This window comes from Engraulis encrasicolus, chromosome 7, assembly GCF_034702125.1.
Source record: "Engraulis encrasicolus isolate BLACKSEA-1 chromosome 7, IST_EnEncr_1.0, whole genome shotgun sequence".
In the NCBI taxonomy this organism is placed as follows: domain Eukaryota; kingdom Metazoa; phylum Chordata; class Actinopteri; order Clupeiformes; family Engraulidae; genus Engraulis; species Engraulis encrasicolus.
The window spans coordinates 39,403,882-39,424,888 of NC_085863.1; the positions used below are offsets into that span (position 1 = coordinate 39,403,882).

General features: G+C 45.4%; 1 pseudogene; it reads left to right on the forward strand.

Moving 5' to 3' along the window:
* LOC134451833 (uncharacterized protein K02A2.6-like) overlaps positions 1-12,685 on the forward strand; it is a 32,743-nt pseudogene extending 20,058 nt beyond the window's left edge.
* Positions 12,686-21,007: the final 8,322 nt, after the last annotated feature.

Consider the following 21,007-nt stretch of genomic DNA (forward strand, 5'->3'; position numbering starts at 1 on the left):
TATATTTTTAGAGAACCCCGTTGTTGATTTGGTTTACATTCATGTACTTGATAATACATATAAATACTAGTTATATTACATAAATAAAATAAACAAATATGCATCTGAAAAGGCACTTAGGGGGTTTTGCATCTGAACTCTCCATATAGCATTACAGTATGCACTTGTGGATTAGGGGTAGGGTTAGAGTTATGGTGTATACAGTGCACACATACGTAGTACATGTTGATAAATACAGGAACTGTACACTGAAAATGAAATGATAAACAAATTGTTATCAATTATTTTTTAAATTTTCATACAGAATAAAGTTTACTGGAATGAAATTGAACGTAGCATGTCGCAAACCTAATGGAAATGCTACTGTAAGGTTCTTACTGGCCCAGTTGTACACTGTAACAAATCCAGTGATAATTCAACACTTAGACATACTCTGGGACCAAATACACACTAGAGGATGGAGTTGAAATAACACTGGGAAATGTACTGCGTAGCTGTTATATGGTTGTTTGCCAGTGTAGTGAGAGAGGGGGAAACAAGGGCACTAGATAAGATCAGTCAGTTGTGTTGAGAGCTACTGCGTGGCAGCCTGCCATTTTCCCCGTCTCATAAATCTAAAGTTCTCTTGTACGTACGCAGGTTGACTAAGGTGAGGTCATCCCTCACCAAGTGACACAAAGAAACAAAACAAAACCACCTACATCACCCGCCTCCCTCTTCCCATCACAAAACCACATTCCATGATTGTAACCCTCTGCTACACTCTGCAGACATCCCACATCACCCTTACTACATTTTTCCCCAACTATTTTCTTTATTTTAGCAACTGTGCCTGACGTTGACACCGCTAGCGAGGAACATTTCCTGTTAAAGTTAAGTAAAAAAAAGCGCCCCACTACCTTGTATTCCAGTCATCGGGTCCACACCACCACATATTCTGTTTTTGCAATAAGCAGCACGGTCCACATTCAGCTGTAGGGCCTCGTGAAACTCACACCATCCTTTGCACCACCCATCGCACCCAACAAAACACCAAAATAAATCGCACATCATTATTCCATGTGTACTTCCTGATGCACTCTGCATTCCAGAGTTCCAAAGTTTTTTTTTCTGGTCTCACTTACACAGACCTGCTCACTTACACGAGAAGTAAACAAATAAAGTAAGTAAGCAAACACTGAAAACAAATCAACAACATGGTTGTGAATGAGCCTGGCACGTGTAAAACACCTCCTCTCCTCCCCCTGTGGGCTTGTGTTTAATAGTTGTTGGTCATCGGTTGGAGCTGGGCCGGTATCCAGAAATCGGAAATATCCACTTTAGCAAGTGGAAACCACGAGCACCACGGCGGGACCGGCCCATGCAGACGCGTTGGTGGCTGCACCACACCACACCACTATTTCAATTTGGACCACACCACTCCATCAACTCCCCAATGCATCACACCACTCCACTCCTACTGCACCACACCACACCACACCACACCACACCATCAACTTCCCTAGGCACCACTCCTACTGCACCACACCACACCACACCATCAACTTCCCTAGGCACCACTCCTACTGCACCACACCACACCAGACCATCAAGTTCCCTAGGCACCACACCGCACTACTGCTACTGTACCACACCACACCACACCACTACACAGCGGCGTGGAACAGGGGGGGGAAACCCCACTCATTCTCAGGGCCCAGCCCACCTGGGGGGCCCACCGGGGGGCCCCTATGGAAAATGTTCTTCTTGTTTTGCTTTTTTAAACATTATTTTTACAATAATGTCAATACATGTTGGTAATTTATGCAATTCCAATGTTCTCTGGAAATACATCTGTTAAATTGGATATCCTAGCCTGCAAATAGGCTACAATATATATCAAACACCCCCATAATCAGTACGCATTGGTTTAGTCCGCCCTCTCGCGGACTTTTGATTGCACAATATGCGTAATCAACACTCACTCACTTCATTATTAGGCATTAAACGCAGCAGCCGGTTAGCAATGAAAGATGTCTAAAACACCAGGCTTTCACAAAAAGAATAGAAAGGCAAGAGAGACAGGGGAAACCAGACGAAGCAACTGCTGCTGATTTCTTGCAAGAAAGGTGAGCCCAAATGTCAAAATTACCGCCTACAGTATACTGGTTATCTCATTCCCATTCCGTGTGGCCTACTGTGATAGCCGGAGTCAGATTAAAAATATAGGCCTATATATATTATTTTTTGGCTATAATTGTGATAGTCTATTGAACCCATATTTGTCTTTGATATATTCATAACAAGTCACAAGACCAACATAGGGTCGATGTTGGTTCAAATATCCAAATAGCAAAGCTAATTTGTAAAATGAATCAAGAAAATGTCACAAACGTGAAGATGCCCCCTGTCACAGCAGATGCAAATTGTGCGAACTTGAGAGAAGGTGAGCCTATTTTAGCTAGCCTAATATCCTAATGTTGAGGAAAAGCAGTTTCTCAATCGGGTTCATCACATTTGCAGATTGATTATGTCCTCGTAACGATATTAATCAACGTCACGTTCATCAGTTGCCAATGTCAAGGTGGCGGTGCGAGCTGTCAGTCCTGAACCGTCTTTCTGCTTTCATTTTGCGGTCTCAACACTCTCAATAGGAAATCTCTGGTTACTTTCCCTGGCCATCTGACAACGTCCGTTGTAGCTGAAGTGTGGTAAATTAATGACGAGATTTTGACGGGGCACCAGTCTGCGTTTTGAATGCTGCTGACGCCATTCTAATCTGCGCAAAGCGCAAGACAAAAGATAGGCAGAGTAGCCTACCTACCTCCGTGCTGAGCAGGTAGCCTATCTGCATTGAGTGCTCATGACAATTACCCTATTTAAGGTAGGCTACTGTGAAATAGTTACTGGCCAATTTAAATCTGAAACTATAGCCTATGCAGTAGCCTAATAAATAATGATTTCTATGCGACTAGGTTCGGGGTGCCCTGACTTCAGAAGGTTGAGAATAACGGCATCAAATCCAAACAGCGATACTTTTGTTCCAGCCTGTTTTAAGCGACATTCCATAGTAAGCTTCTGCCAGTAAATCACAGCTGATTCTCTATTCCTTGCTCTCCCAAAAAACAACTAACGGACAAATGACGTGCGGGTGCGTGCAGCGGGCCAGTGCAAGTGAATGAATGTGTGCGCGAGCGCGTGTGTTTCTGTTCAGGGATGCATATTGAAGAAAGTTCAGTTCTATATCAATGTCTCATGTCTCCTTATTGCACGAAATATTAGGCTAAATGCATTGTGAAGAGAGATTTACCAGTCTCTCTCCTCCCCCTCACACCATAGTGATGAAGTGATTAAAAGTCATCTCTATGAATATGATAGCAGACTTTTCACAACTGGTGATGTGAAAAATAAGGACATTATGTCTGTTCTGTGATAGGCTATCATATGATTGAAAATGAGGATGATTCAAGTGAAGGGGAGGAAAGCATAGGCCTAGAGGGGTTTTCTGAGGAAGGCAAGGAGGATGACAATATCAGTCGCGCGTTCGCGCGCGTGTGGGGGGGGGGTTGTTTGGGGGGTTGTGAGTAGGAGGGCCCATGAAAGAAGTTGTTCCTAGGGCCCCAAATTTGGTGCTACGCCCCTGCCACTACACCAACTCCCTGTTGCACCACACCACACCACTATACCAACTCCCTGATGCACCACACCACACCACACCACTACTTCAATTTGCACCATGCCACACCACACCATACTGTCCGATGCACCACACCACACCACTACATCAACTCATCTTTGCACCACACCACATACACCTCAATATGCACCACACCACACCACACCACTACTACTCTCCGATGCACCACACCACACTATACCACACCACTGCTACTCCCCGATGCGCCCTGACCCAGATCCTTTTCCCAGGCACATCCTGTTAGTCAGAACCGCCCGGCGAGCCGAGACTGGAGCACCCGCAGTGGGGGCAGGAGGGGAGGTCGGGCTGGGGATGGGAGAGCAGAGATGGGGAGCAGAGGTCGGAGTAGGGTTGAGGTTGGGGTTGGAGTTTGGGGTGGCAGCGGGGGGAATGTTGGTGGGGTGGCTACTGTACTGTAGCAGCACTTCAGGTGTTGAGTGAGCCTGAAAGGGGAAGTGTTTTTATTTTGGGAAAGGAACCACAGGAAAACCGCACGTCTGGAGCACTCGTCGGTGCCACTGCCGCTGCTGCTCCGCTGCTGTGCTGCTGGCTAACCTGACGAGCTCCGGAGGTGCCTGAGCACACACAGTGGAGCAGCACGCTACTGTAGCAACCTACCGGGAAACCCACACACACACACACACACACACACGCACACGCACACGCACACACACGCAGAGAGCAATGCCTCCACCAGTAGGCCATTAGACAGTGTGGTAAATGAGGAGGCTTTGTGGGAAGTCTCCCAGTGCCCTATATGAGTAACTGACAAGTGACTGGCCTCTCAATTTTTAACTGCACTACTTTAGCAAAACCACATGAGCCCACGACAGATGTATAAAGCAGAAGAAAAACAAAAAATGTGGTCACTTTAAAAGGAGAGTTGTCCATTCGGGGAACGTGAGGACAGAAACGTCTCCATCAGTCATATGTCCTGACATAAAGGCTAAGTGCTTGCATCATTTCCTTAGCGATTCAATTAAAACGGCTTCTAAGCCATGGCACTACGCACACTGCGGTTTCGTGCAAATTGGTCTTAACACTTTAGCTACGGTTTACGTTTAGCTTGTGTTTACATTACTGTTGTGCATTTTTTTCTTTAAGTGGTGCACAGCACACAACCTTCTCGTAAAAGCCATTTGTTTTCATCTGTTTACAAGGAGCTTGCACCACATAACGGATGCCAATCGCGTAGACTCCGCACTTGAGCAGTCTTTTTTTTAGACTTTGTTTTTCCCCTGCAGCCCTAATAGTTTAATAGGGCATTTGAGGAAGAACATAACCACTTGGGCCTGAAGACTTTCAGGAGGGGGAAAAAATCCTCTAAATGAAGTCTTGATGCCATGCTTCGAAGAAGTATGTGGTGTTGTTGCATCTTTGAACAATGCACAATAGCTGTGACTGAATGGACACACTTTGATGTTTTTATTTGTTGTTGGTTTGCAATGGCACAAATAGTTCTTGCACAACAGTTTAAGCAGAGTTGTGTCACTTTTATCTGGTGCCCTGACCCAGTCCTATAAAGAAGATCACGGTAGGGGGAATTACCAGCTTTTCCCTGAATAAAAACAGGTCTACTCTCTTGAAGGATGCCCCGATTTCATTCCATTTTTTTAGATTCTTGTTAAAAGCTCGTTCACACCAATAACTTTCAACATTAATGACGGCTTTAATGAGGTGAGCATCAGCGCTGAAAAAATGATGTTTTACTGCCAAGATTGCTCACAGTGAGAGAGTATAAAGCTGACACAATGTGAGGTCCTGTAAATGTTAATGGATCTTGATTGGCTGTCAGTGCTTTTAATCGTTCGTCAAATCACCGTAGTAAGTCATCCCAACCTTGTTCAGCATTGCTGCTGTCATTTGTGACCAAAGAGACCACTGTGGTGGGTAAGAGGCAGTTATGGCTGAGGTGGAAAATCTTGTGAAAACAGTTGCTCTTGAACTTCATACAATATTTCATTCAACCAACGTTTCACCGTAAACCAAAATATTGCATGATGTTCTGAGAATGTGACGACAACTGTGAAAGTAGGCTATCAGGCCACAGTACGCATCTCACACAGTGTGTGTTTGCTCCAACTGAAAAACAGACATTGAGGTGTAAAATTGACCACCCACTAAACACTTCCTTTAATCATGTTTCGTCTTCAGTAGTTACGGTATTCCTGATGTGATGTAAATATAGTTATCAGCTTTAAAGCTACTTTCACTTAAAAAAAATGTATCTGTATTAATGCAACATATATTGGGTAGTTTATGTCATGGTTGTTTCTGCTTGCAGTGCATACCGGTATTTATTTTCATATGCCATTATTCATTTTTGTCTGGTGTTTTTACTTGTTTATACACGTTAGGAAGTTCTTGGCATCCTTCTATGGATGTCCCGCTGCACTTTACAGCACTGTGAACATCTTCCAGATGATATGGTGTTTCACACACCCTCTGACTCTAACTTCAGATAAGAGTGACGCGTTTAGACTGCGTTTAGAAAAGCGGACTGCTTTCTGAATAATAATAACATGCGCCACTGGCCTGTTTAAGTTTGAGTATAGAAGATAAATACAAGATTATGTAATGTGAAGTTCGCACTGGCCAATTCTTCTGACCGTATAACTTTTTTTCTTCTTAAGCAAAAGAGTTGACATTTGGTGTCTAGGCTTACTAAAATTACACTGTGAGAACAAGGGATAGTTTCTCTCATTTGGCAAAAAACATTTCCTGTGCAAATAATATACCATTAATTTGTCTCCCAAGGAAAATAAATGTTCCCGTACATTCTCACGGAAACAGGCAAAACCTTTACATCCATTTTACATTAACGCAACTCACCGGGTATTAACAAACAATGGCTGATCCCACAGGCCAATTCCACCATTCAACCCCACCCCTGAAACCCCCACACCCTACACACCCCCAAATCCAACTGGGTGTCAGCACAGGGCCTGGACCAGACTGGACTCATAAACCCACAGCAAGAAGAAGGCCAAGGGGGCTTTTATTGCAAACACCTGTCACTTATGGTCGTGCAGATCCCACAAAAGCAACACAATTAACCTGTTAAACGCAATCCGGACTGAATCCATCAGGCTGGTTTAATGTGAGCTTTATTGTAGCGATTAGCCATGCCTCTCTTGTTAACTCTTGACAGGATCTGAAGCCTGGAGACGCCTCAGTGTTCTTGCACAAGCTGTAGCTACATGTGCTACATGTACTGTACATGTGGGTTTAATGCAGAGAGACCGACAGGGGGGCAAAAGGATCAGTTGTCCCAGGCCCAGGGAGGGGGCCCAGAATTGGGTCCTCATTACATTTTATGAATTGAGTGGGAGGGCCTTTCACATAAGTTTGTCCCGGGCCTGGCCAAAGCTATCAGTCGCCCTGTAGCTAAATCATGCTACATACATGTGGCTTTGATGCCATGTGGACTTGGAGGGAAGCAGGGTTCTAGGTGGAGGCCCATACTACAGAGTTTCGTGTTCGTGTGAATTTGTTTGGTCCCAACACGTCATCATTTTTCAAAGACATCTGATCTGATGACTGTATATAACAGTCTGATGGTCATTGGTCTGATCACATGAGTGTTTCCATTGCACTGGAGAAAACGCAGTCAGAGAAAATGGTTACTATTCTTTTATGTACAGCAAATGTTAAAAAGCTCTCTCATGGTCATTTCTTTCTGCAATGCATTATTTTATTTCACCTTTGTTGTTACCCAAAAATAAACAATCACATCTGCTGCCTCTTAAAATCTGGGGTAAAAAAAATCCTCGAGATTCACGGCCTACGGCATCTGGTTGCGATCAGAAAAATGACTCATTAAAAATACATCTAGTCAATCAGAACATATTCTGTGGGTGTACGTATGGCAAGTCATGTTTAGCTCTGTTTACCCCTGATGTCATTGCACATCGCCATAGCAACAGAATGATTGTTCAGTGATGTGTCAAGCCACTCACTATTTCTCTCTTTTATTTCTTTGTTCGGTGTGTGTTTCTTTGCTTGGGACTTGTGGCATGACGGACCAGAATTTCCCTTTTTTCCAGTACGTTGTGTGCTATTCTGCTCTTTTACGACTAGGTCATGTGTAATCCTATCAGAATGTTCTTCGGCATGCTTCTCATGAAGCCAGAGAAATACTTTGCTCTCAAACAAGGTTTATTTACAAAGGGCTATGAATAGGCTTATATTAAAAAGGAGTCTTCCATTTTTGGAAAAATATATATTTACACAAGGTTCGAGTGGGTCTTAGGTCACCTGATCGAAAATTAATTGAGTAATGATCTTCTTAATTGTTTTTGTAAAGGCGGGTTGTTCACATCACCCTCTTCTGTCATCTGTTACTAAGTGAGTGAAGTTCAAAGAAGCAAAACATGGCATTAAGTTGTCCTCTCCTCTCTGAGTAACAACCAAGACACCTGGATTAATAGATGACATCAAATGTCAAGTGAACCTGGCCAGAGTCACTGTTATGTTAGTGTAATCTCACACAGGTTTAATTTAAGTGAGAGACAGGGAGGATCAACACAGTGTCTATGCAGCAACTGGAGAAGACCGCTTTCAAAGCATTCTTGCTCAATCATCACGTCATGCACTTAGCCTGAAGGACCAACTCTGAGACACACACACACACACACACACACACACACACACACACACACACACACACACACACACACACACACACACACACACACACACACACACACACACACACACACACACACACACACACACACGTCCCCAAGCTTAGCAAATGCACACTGTCATATCATCTGTTTAAGACACACTGGAGAGAGTATGTTCATTTTCAAACACCACCCACAACCATCATCCTCCCACCTCCCCTCTCCATCCATACACACAGGCCATCAACCCCTCCACCCTCCTCCCACCCATCCAGTGCTTCAATATGGCTTATTCTCTGGCTCTCTCACGTTCCCGTGGCTTGGCAAAGAGACAGCCATCCAAACAAGAAAACCGCAAGGCCTCTCGATTGGATTCTGCCTCAGCAAAACACCACCACTCACGGCCATCCATCCCCTTCTGCACCCCTTAACACATTCAAACCACCACCACCACCACTTCTAAACCCCTCTCCCCAAATAAGAGAAAAAGGCAAACCCAGCAACCTCCAAACCCCGCTCTCCCAATAAGAAAAAGGCAAACCCACCCTTACCATCACCCTTTCCCCCAGTAAGAGCAAGGCGAACCCCCCACCACCACGATCACCATCACCATTCCCAAACCCCAAACCCCCAAGGCAAATCCACCACCACCACCACTTAGGCAGTCATGGGTAAGCGGTTAGGGCATCAGACTTGGAGCCCAAAGATTGCCGGTTCGACTCCCGACCTGCCAGGTTGGTGGGGGCAGTAATAAACCAGTGCTCTCCCCCATCCATGACTGAGATACCCTGAGCATGGTACCATCCTGCCGCACTGCTCCCTTTCGGGCGCCATTGGGGGGTGCCCCCTTGCACGGGTGAGGCATAAATGTAATTTCGCAATGTGCAGTGAACACCTGTGTGCTGTGGAGTGCTATGTCACAATGAGTTGGAGTTTCCCAGTTGGGCTTTCACTTTTCACTTTTTCACTTCACTTCAAAAGCCCTCTCCCCAATGAGGGAGCAAGGTAAACCCATCAGCACCACTTTCAAACCTCACTTTCCCAAATTGGGAAGGCACCACCACCATGGCCTCCAAATCCCACTCCCCCAACAAGGCAATAAGGCCAACCCACCACCATCACCGTGACCTCCAAACCCCACTCTCCCAGTAACAAGAACAAAGTCAACCCACCACCACTTCCAGGCCCCTCTGCCCCAGTAAGGGAACAAGGTGAACACCCATCCCACAAAGGCTAAGGCTTTTGGGAAGGGGAGTAATGAAGGAGACAAGCCCAATCGACTCATCAATCCAGCGGGCCACACACCGGGGGACCAGCCGTCTCATGTTTCCCCTGTTTGACCTCTTGCTACAGACAAAACTCTGGGGGCGACTTACTCACTCAACCAACCGCATACATGTACACGTACACGTACACGTACACACACAAAGTACACAAAGTACACAAAGTACACAAAGTACACACAGGAAGTACACACACACACAAAGTACCTAAGGAAAGCATCATCACACACACACACACATTCACACTCACGCACACACACACACACACACACACACACACACACACACACACACAGTACACAAGAAGCAACCCAGGAGAGCGTCATCACCGGCGAAACACACTTAGCCATACCTAATGCAAGCGCTCCAGTGTGTCTGCACGTGTGAGACATTATACAGAGGGACACATTCATTAGCCTCCGGCACTTAAGTCATTCCCCTCCGCATGACGTCCCCTCCACACAGAGTGAGGATTTCCCCCAGGTCATAGCTGAGGCACTCATGACTGCTCTCCTCTCTCTCTCTCTCTCTCTCTCTCTCTCTCTCTCTCTCTCTCTCTCTCTCTCTCTCTCTCTCTCTCTCACGTGCTCATCTGTACTGAAGAAAGTCACACATGCAGCCAAGAGGCCTTATGTTACTGTCACAGTCGTATACAGGCGCCAACCCTTTAGCGGTAACACGCCTTTACTGTGCCTTTTTTAGTCTATATACATGTATTACGTAATATTGTGTACTTACACACTTAACCCTAATTATGTATGTAAATATATTAATGTAAATACAGTGCTTTTTTAGTCTATATACACATCTATGACGTAATATTGTGTACTTACACTTTATACATACTTAACCCTAATTACGTATGTGAATATATGAATGTAAATAAAACCCCTTTTACTTCACTTCACTACACAACCCTTGTAACAGAGTGAGAACATCAGCAGTACATATGTTTTGCAGACTAAATAATGTTAATGTAGTCTTTTCATTCCAAGACAAACAAGAGTGAACCTTCATAAAACCACTCCGGCAATTACATGCATTTCAGAAGCTCTGTCAGCATACTTATGTCTCACGCCTCCGTGCCTCATATGATGAACTTCACCATAGATTTCGTCGGCTAAATAGTACATACACATGGGGAAATGGAGCGGTAACCATTATTAAGCAATATCTGCTCTCACAAGTCACCACCCAGTTGTTAAAACAATTTGTTATTTTGCACATTTGCTCGTTATACTTCTGTTTTTGTGTGTGGCGAGATAAAAATTGACACATCAGCATTTTGTCATAAAAAAATGACAGTTTTCCACTACAGCACAGGACGTCCCTCTCGCAGTAACAATGCTGTGACGCATCCTGTAACAAATAAGAACATAAAACAACGTGATTCATTTCCACCTCAGTTGTGATCTCATTACGCATCTTTCCAAAGAAAATTAAGCTTTCATAAGAGACGATGCAGGCAGTCCAATAGAGCAGGCCCACATAGCTTTGGCCGGGCCAGGGACAACAGCATCTCAAAGGCCCATCTTCAATACATATAATGTAATGAGAACCCAAATCTGGGCCCTCTCTCTCTCTCTCTGGGCCCAGGACCACTGACTGCTTTGTCCCCCTCCTGTCCCCTTCCCTGCAATAGAGACATAGGTCGCTGCGGCCAAAAATAATGATTTCACAACAGACCCATTAATCTCATCCGTTCCCATCGTCCTTTCAATCCATCTTCTGACAAACGGCAAATCCATCATAGCCTGTCACTAAGCCCCTCTTCTTTCCTGTCAGTCATTACGCATCCTTACTGGAAGACGATTGGCTTGCTTGGTTGTTGATGAGGTATTGGTATTGATGACAAACTAGGAAAGGAGAATGAGGAAGAAAACAAACATCAACTCTTTTTTAGATATTATTTGGGCGTTTATGCCTTTACAGTAAGGGCAGGACAATGAGAGAGTGCCACAGAAAATGAGTGAAAGTGAGAGAAGGGAAGGATCAGGAAATGACCTCGGGTCAGAATCGAACCTGGGTCCCCGGAGAAATAGTACGGAGCTATAGCCCACTGATCCACCGTGCCCCCACAACAGCAAGTCTTAATCATATAAGGACTATGTCTGATTAGAACTACGCACAAGGGTTGTAAAAACAAGGCTCTGCACAAACAGTCTGTTCGTTTAAGGGTCTGCACTAGTATTGGCCTGCCAAGGCACGAATGGATTACTCTCTGCTGAATATATTATGACGATCTTTTTTTTATGACGGTTCATATTCAGATCCAGTTGTTGTTCTCAGTGATTCCTTCCCACAAGTCCTCCAATAAGTACCATGTCAAATGAGAGCACAAGTTGTCATTTTCACCTCACACTTCCTGTTATGAATAGCGATACACTATATTAGCATGCATCCCCCAGTTATGGATTCACGAGCAGATGTGATGATGATGAGAACTGAACTGGCCTGAACCCAGCTCCGTCTCTTCGCAAGCTCTCCTGTCATCCCTGTCAGCAAGACTCGCATCTGTGCCTTGTGTGCGTGCGTGTGCGTGCGTGCGTGTGTGCGTGCGTGTGTGTGTGTGTGCTCATCTTCACTGCGTGTGGGTGTTTTGTGTGTGTGTGTGTGTGTGTGTGTGTGTGTGTGTGTGTGTGTGTGTGTGTGTGTGTGAGTGTGTTCTGTGTGTGTGTGTGTGTGTGTGTGTGTGTGTGTGTGTGTGTGTGTGTGTGTGTGTGTGTGTGTGTTCATATGAACTGTGTGTGTGTGTGTGTGTGGACAGTGTGTGTGTGTGTGTGTGTGTGTGTGTGTGTGTGTGTGTGTGTGTGTGTGTGTGTGAGTGTGTTTGTGTGAGTGTGTTCTGTGTGTGTGTGTGTGTGTGTGTGGACAGTGTGTGAGTGTATGTGTGCGTCAGGAGTGCGGTGATATCATCTTCGCTGTTAGTTGTTGGCTGGAAGAGTAAGCTAGCGCTAGCACTCTCCTCTGGCGCTCCCACAAGAAGTCCGTGGAGGAGCACAGCTCACCAGCGCTCTGCAGTCATCACGCTAGCTAACATGACATCACGCATCCCCAACGAGAAACACGCCAGGCAGCCACCGCCAAAGAGACTATAGAGTTACCGTGGTGGTGGATGGTCGACAAGCCAGCAAACAAGTGTAATGCTATGTCGCAACGCTTGTCTGCTAAACTGTTGCAGAGAAATGCCTCACTCATCATATCGTATCCTCTGACATTACTCAACTCGTTAACACTGGCACAGATGTTTTGGAGTTCTGAACATCACTGCCATACAAACTGTCTGTAAAGCATATACATAGGTGGGTTCTGTAGTTGTTGACTAATGTTGTCGTTGTTCCCTTACGAAAATCTACCATGGTTTTAATTTAGTAACCATGGTTATACTATGGTATTTCATGGTGACTCCAATAACTATGAGCCAACCATAGTATTACCATGGTTAAAACAAGAACCATGCCCAAAAAAATCATGACAACCATGAATAACTAAAACCATGGTCAAACCATGGTTGGTTTTCATAGTAAAACAATGATCATTTTTTGTAAAGGTAACTTGGCTCCGCAAAAGGAGATTGAGACAGGTATTACATGGCCTCCTTTGGACGTTGGGTCAGGCATTGAAATGAGCCTGTCTGACTGTTTCTCTGTCTGTCTGTTTGGGTGCCCGCCCCACAGTGTTTTGGGTCGCCTGATGGTGGCGCCACATCACATGACATGCATCAGACATTGGCAAGGGGAACAGGGTGCCATGTTCGATTGCTCTTGTTGCTGTTGTTGTTGTTGCATCCCATACCTCTCTGGATAGTTGTACACAGAGAGATGTGATGGTTGAATGTGATGTTTCTGATCATTTATCTTACCCAGTATAAGTAGACAATAACACAAACAACAACTGACAGACCAGGGTGACCATTGTTTTTTCCCCCTTTTTGTTGTTAGGCATCATCTGTACCTTATTATCGCGCCATTGTACGTACCCTTCATTTAGAGTTCTCACGCCACTTAGATCTGTCGTGCAAGGTCAAAACCTAACCAAACCATGAATAACACAAAACATGCACAGCGGTTGATTTAAGGGCAGGAAATTGGTAAAATCTGATTGTGGATTGAGGTTTCGTGTTGAAAGTTCAGATCTTAAATTCTTCTCTGATTAGCATGCGTGTGGCACTGGTGTTTGTGCGTAGCCTCGGTCCCTGGAGCTCCTTATGTCTGGTGGTGTCCCAGTGAGGGTGCTAATTTGGGTGGAAAGTAAAAGTAAATAGCACTTTTGTTTTCGTAACACGTGCTGAGGAGGAAGATGGATGATCAGACAGGACAGACAGGACTTTGATGTGGAGCCTTCACACCCACCCACAGGCACACAGACGCACACACAGACACAGACACAGACACACACACAGACACACACAGACACACACACACACACACACACACACACACACACACACACACACACACACACACACACAGGCACAAGAACACAGGCTCACATATTCAGTGAGATCCCCCCCCCCCCCCCCCCCCACACACACACACACACAAAAGAAAGAACGTTTATGTCCACAGGGACATGGTTAAAAACACAAAAGAGATGTACATATAGGCACATACCCTCACAAGAGCAGCTATGTCCACAAGAATATGCCTATGTACACAAGTACACATCAAAACGGAGCTTAAAAGCTGACAGGTATGAAGGAGTGCAGCGAGAAGCTCCTGTTACAAGGGACCCTAGAGCCCTAATGAAACCAAACAAAAAACAGCGGAAACACAGGAAAGAAGTCCTTATCATTATGCAGGTACCTGGATGGAGTCTGTCACTGTGAGCTGTATCAGTTTTGACAAGTCAATGAACCATCACAGCTAAGCCATGAGGGTAGAAACGAAACATGCTTATGCTGATGTTGCCACGGCAACCCCCAAACAGCGACCTCGACTCGGCAACAAAGAAGCAACCAAGAATAAAAGAAGCCTAACCAAATTACGAAATTATGCGAAAGTATGTCTCCAAAACACTCTTGCTCTTGTAACTGTCTGGAACGGTGGCTGTCATGGGGACAAACCTTTGGAAGCGCAAAAAAAAAGTGAGATGAGAACGAAAAATGACTTTGACCAAAAGGCAAGGGATGAAGCAAATAAGAAGCAAAAGAATGGAGGACCTTTCTTACAGCAAAACAACTTGACCTATCCCATGGCTATAATAATATTCAAAATGGAAACGGAAATGCAGAAAATGCATAGTTATAATAGAAAAAGATTGATTCCTGTGGGAAACCGTTGACTGTTTAAGGCCAAAGCAGAGTGTGAGGGCCTGGGAACATGGGTTCCCGATAGCGCAGTGCCAAAAAACTGATACCACGGGAGAGGGAGAGGAGGGAGAAACTGGAACGAAACTGAGGGGATATTTTAACATCATGAGAGAGTTGAGGGAGTTACGCTCGGTTCCAGTTAGACCTTTAGCGAGGGTTTATTCATAGGGGCCCTCGCAGGCAGGCGTCCTCTGAGACATCCGAGAAAAATGAGATCTTGGTCGAAAAAGCAATGACTGAGCGCTTTCGGGGCTGGAAGCAAATCAAATCTGTGGTTTTTAATGTAAAATCCTAATTTCTCACTCCCATGCCTCGCTGATCAGACGAGGGAGTTGCGACCTGTGAGGTCGGAGGGCGCTGGGATAAAGTAAACTTCTCAGCAAATGCCAGGAAAAAAAGGGGTGCACTCCACAATGAGGTTTTTCTTGATGTGTTTTTAAAAATATTCTCAACAAAAGACCCCTTAAGCCGACTGCTATTTGCAGGTTTTTTTTGCCAGAGGTCTGTCACAAGACGAGTCAGCACTAGCAACAGCCAAAACAGTTACGGTAACTAAGAGACAATTAGATCATGTCATTCCAGGCAACGTATCACTTTCAAGCGTTTAAGCACTTGAGTGAGAAAAGACAAAAAAAGTGTCTGTGTATGTGTGTACGCCTGTGTGTGTGTGCGCGCGCATGTGTGTGTGTGTTTGTGCGTGTGTGTGCGTGTGTGTGTGTGTGTGTGTGTGTGTGTGTGTGTGTGTGTGTGTGTGTGTGTGTGTGTACATGCTTGTGTGTTTGTGTGTGTGTGTTTGTGTGTATGCATGTATGTGTGATTTGCACGTGTGTGAGATTGCGCCAGTGTGTGTGTGTGTGTGTGTTTGTGTGCGTGCGTGTGACGGTCTCTGTGTTCGCACATCTTTGTGTGAGAGCCCTAGGTGGGGGGTGGGCCAGGCCAGAGCCCACCACTTTATTTCAAGCGCATGCTTTTGCTGATGACAGCTCTCCCCCCTGACTTGTTAGCCTTCGGTCACCAGGATTAAGCCTTTTGTGGTGCTGGCTGACTGCATGTAATGCACTAGACAGAGGAGGCAGAGACAGAGCAGGCTTTGTCATCCCCTGTCGGCCTCTGCTCCGCGCCTGCAAGCGAGTGAGGAAGGGAGGCAAGCGGTGTTAAAAATTTGCTAAGGAATGTGTGCAGCTGATGATCAGCGCGCCGAATAAACAAGTTCGATCCACGCTCAACACAAAGGCCCTTGTCTAGACCCCACTGAGTCCCACCGCCACCACTACACACATTCACTCACTTCCTCAATCACTCACACTCACACTCACGCACACATGCACACGCACACACACACTCTCACATTCTCCATCTCTCTCTCCCTCTCCTCTCTCTCTCTGCACACATTGCACACCCTGTGTAAAAGACTAGGTGTTCTTGTTGAAAACTTACAAACTTTTCCCTGCTCTTTGGTCTCTGCAGTCTTTTTCTTTCGCCTTTTGAGTTTACATACAGTTGCTGGTGTAGTCATTATTTTAAAGAGGAGACCTACCTGCAAAACCCTCAGATGTGTGATGAGAAGAGGTTCACCGCAGCCTCCTGGCCCCAGCCAGACCCCAGCCAGATCCCCATGTGCTGCTGGGTATTTTTAGGACAAGTCAGGAAAGTGTGTCAGCGGCGCGCGCACAGATGTTTTGTCATGAACATTTGGTAAATAAACAATGCAGTCTGCACTTGCAAACCAGACACAGATTTCAGCTTGTGTTTGTGTGTTTGCATGTATGTTTTGATTAGTGTGTTTGCGTACATGCATGCAAGCGTGAGACAGACAGAGAGAGAGAGAGAGAGAGAGAGAGAGAGAGAGAAAGAGAAAGAAAGAAAGAGAGAGAGAGAGAGAATGGGAGATTGGGAAGATGGCAGGATAGGGTTGTATACTATATGTGTGTTTGTCTGTGAAATTGCAAACTTGCATGGGAGATTAGAGGAGGAAGAGGGGGTGGTTAACAACAAGAAAACAATGACCTCACTCGTGTACTCTACAAGCTCCAGAAGAGAGCAGAGCTGATCACAGCTGATTGGGCAGCCTTTAACCCTCACACAGTGTTTGTAACTCTCATTGCACTAACACGGTGCTGTGTAACTCCAATTGCACTAACAAAGTGTTTAACTCCCATTGCACTATAGCACCGTGTTTAAGAGCCGTTGCGCTGCTGATGAAGGACGCCTTCAAAGGCTGAGTATGGAGATGACTGTTTGTTTCTCCTTCTCGAGCGCGTTGCAATTAAAGAGAGGGGTGATTGAGCCAAGTGCTGCATGAGCTCCCCAATAACATTCCAGAACAGTGCTCTCACACGTTAGCCACTCACCCCCCCCCCAACCTCACCATCTCCAACAACCCCTCGCTTCCCCAAAACGTTAAGTTTTGCCCTTGGCTCAGAGGAACGAGAAGTCGTCACTCACTGGGCACTTGTTTGAATTTTGCCGGATTTTCACCGCTGTGCTTTTGGGGCGGACCGAGCCCTTGCTTGCTGCGTCTGTTCGCCCCGCAAATTAGTCTGACACAAAATGCAAAAAGGCCCGGGCAAAAAGACGACGTAATAATCGCAAACAGACTCGACGTCTGCGGACCCTTAAAGCATCCAGACGCAAATTCTACATGGCAACTTTGGCTGTCCTCGACCGCTCCAATCATGACGGATGGCACGCGAGAAATGCACCTCTGGTTTTGAGCCCTCAAGGCCAGGGGAAGACTTTGACGTATTAAAGCTACAACGACTCCATAAAAATTACAGATAAATGTTCAGAAACTGGAAAAAAAAGAAGACGAGGTTAAAAAAAGTGGGGAAAAATACATAGCCAGCCCCCGAGGGAGTTGCTGTAAAATTCCCTTATTTGGCCGACAACATCAATTCTTGGCCTGAGACTTTACAAGGCAGTGAAACACACGTGTGAGAGGATCAGTGTGTGTGCACGGCAGACATGGGATGGAGTAAAAAATGACAATGTGTGGCTCCGGGTCATAAATTACACTGCATCAGTAACACACACACACACACATACACACCTTACCCCAACGACCCACCCACCCAGCACCAACCCCTAACACTTCCCATGTTTCCATGCCTGGAGGGGGGGCATCCGGCTCTGCAGGTTTGAGGACACTGACATTTGATGAGTTTCAGCCGTCTGCACAGCAACATCTCTCTACGTTGCATTGCCTATTGCAGCCACGTCTTCAAGTGAACTGCACTGTCAGGGGACTCCTCAAACTCACAAAAATTGAGCGTTGAAGCAGAGAGTTGCGTGCAGAGGGTCTGAAAGCAGAGAACAAAGTAGAGAACAAAAGACTGTTGGCCCTCTGAAGACCAGTGGCTCTGGGTGCTGTTTGGCCTGCAGAGACGTGAGATGCAGCATAACGATAAAACAAAAATCCCCAGGTAGAACAGGTGAAGTCAGGATGTTGTTTTGATGAATCTCCCTCAAAGTTTTGCCTTACTGTGAAAGTGATATGCAGACCTGCAAAAAGTTTATTTTTCCCTTCAAGGTCTTGGATAATACGTGCAGCGCTGTTGCTTTAAGCATTTTTTTGTGGCGAGACAGGCTTTGAAGGTACCTTTATCTTTGGAGCTTTGAAATCAATGCTTTAGAGTCTAGCACAAATTGAGGAGGCGGTCAAAGCATTAGTACTGCTGATGGTGCTGTTTTATCTGTGCAGGTGCACGCACAGAATTACTTAACCACCTAAATACACAATGCTGTGACAGATTATAAATGGAAATAAGTGTATATAAAATTAAGTGCAGTTCTGAACTGCAAATAAAAGGCGAAAAGGGGGAAAGCGTGATCGATTGTTTCACGGGTCGTTTGATGGTGTTCATTCTTTGGCGGGAAGCCAAAACAAACTTATACCAGCGCTGACATGATATATCTTCTGTGATTCACTTTTGGCGGATTTTGGAAGCACTCTCTGCCCCGTCCGTCATTACGTATTGCACCCACATGTTCAGCACCATCTTGCCTCAGTCCCTATGTCTCTCTCTCCTTCTCTCTCTCCATATCTATCTATCTATCTATCTATCTATCTATCTATCTATCTATCTATCTATCTATCTATCTATCTATCTATCTATCTATCATCTCTCTCTCTCTCTCTCTCTCTCTCTCTCTCTCTCTCTCTCTCTCTCTCTCTCTCTCTCTCTCTCTCTCTCTCTCCTCCACGTGTCCCTGCTGCTGTTTTATAGTCGGAGAGGGGTCGGTCGACACACTGTCTCCCAGCACCTGGCCAGTAAATCAACCACATTATCAGGCCTTGTTACATAAGAGAGCTTCGATAACCTGGGAGGCCTAGGACAGGAGGCAAGGTGGAAAAAAGAGAGAGACAGAGATGAGAAATAGAGAAGGAGAAGATAGATAGATAGATAGATAGATAGATAGATAGATAGATAGATAGATAGATAGATAGATAGATAGATAGATAGATAGATAGATAGATAGATAGATAGATAGATAGATAGATAGATAGATAGATAGATAGATAGATGGATGGATGCAGGGTATTACCCCCAGGGTTCTCCCATATTGGTGGTGGGGATCCCATTTTTGGCAAGCATGCAGGGTCACATTGTGGGGTATAGACAGATAGAAAGACACGTAGGGAAAAGGGTCTCTACGTGTAGAGAGAATGGTTAGGGAACAGGGAACGGGGTGCCAAAGGGGCAACTCCAATGCAAATGCACATACATCCAGGATTGCACAGGAAGAGGATGGGGGCGGAGAATGTGCCAATCACCTGTCATTTTAACAGGAAGGGCTGCACCCAGCCCTGTCAAGACAGCATCTGAAAGGAGGTGGCGTGGCTGTCATCCTTTCATTTGGCGTTAGGACACAGACACCAGGTCTCCACTAAATAAGGTTATATATAGCCTGGATGGACCTGGCGCACAGTAAGTGGGTGGGCGTGAAAGACTACTGCTACTGTACACAGTACATTACGCAGTGTTAATTCAACACTTAGAGAGTCTCCTAAAGACTATTTGGTCCCAGTGTACTTTGTACGTGTTGAATTAATACTGAAGGGCAGGTGGTGGCCATCTGGAACGAAGTCACGGGCAAAACTCACTAAAAGCAAAAAAAGAAACTGAAAAATGACTTAAGCTGTGCATGTACACACTTAATACTCGTATAGGCCTATACGTTTCACAAATTCCCATCATAGTTCAAAAATGTGATTGCACATATTCTGTTGCATATGAGTGTGAGCTGTTTCACTGGCCTGGGCCCACCACTCATATTCCTGTGACACGCCAAATTTCATGTTCAAGTCTTCTCATCCTCCGGGCCTGAGTTTGACATCCCATTGTGTACTGTACTGAGTGTACTGTATATCTGACCAGGCATTGATAATAACTCACCACACTCTAGTTTTGGCATCTGTCTCAACCAGAGGCCATGCATTAGTGATGCTGAATTAACACTGTGTTGAAATAACACTGCAGAGTTTACTACGCAGCCACTATGGCTCATAATAACTCACCACGCTCTGGTTTTGACATCTGCCTCACAACCAGAGGCCTTGCGTTAATGATGCGCTATTATAAGCATATCATTTGTTCTGAGGTGGTCACACACTGAACTTTTTACTCCGTTGTCTATGGACGGACAAGCGTTATCTAAGCGAACGGTTGATTCATCGTTCGGCTAAAAAGTGGGTCAGAACCATGTTTAGGCTGCTCCATTCCCTCTAATCACAGTTGAGGTTGTTCATCTTGGATTCGAGGGCTGAGGGGTTGGAGGGGTCGGGGGCAGAAAGGGGTTTGGCGTTCGGTAATTCTTGCTGCTCGCTAGTAATTTGATCTCATCGTCTGGGTCTTGTATTGTGTAGAATCTATCTGGAGAAACGCATAAAACATCTGACGAGGCTCTTTCTTGAGTAATGGGGCATTTGATATACTGTAGGCAACGCAAGCAGAATAGTCAATGTCATGCTGCACTGGCCATGAGAGAGAGAGAGAGAGAGAGAGAGAGAGAGAGAGAGAGAGAGAGAGAGAGAGAGAGAGAGAGAGAGAGAGAGAGAGAGAGATTCATGAGTTTAAGCTCAGCTATTCTTTGTGCAGAGTCAGAGAGA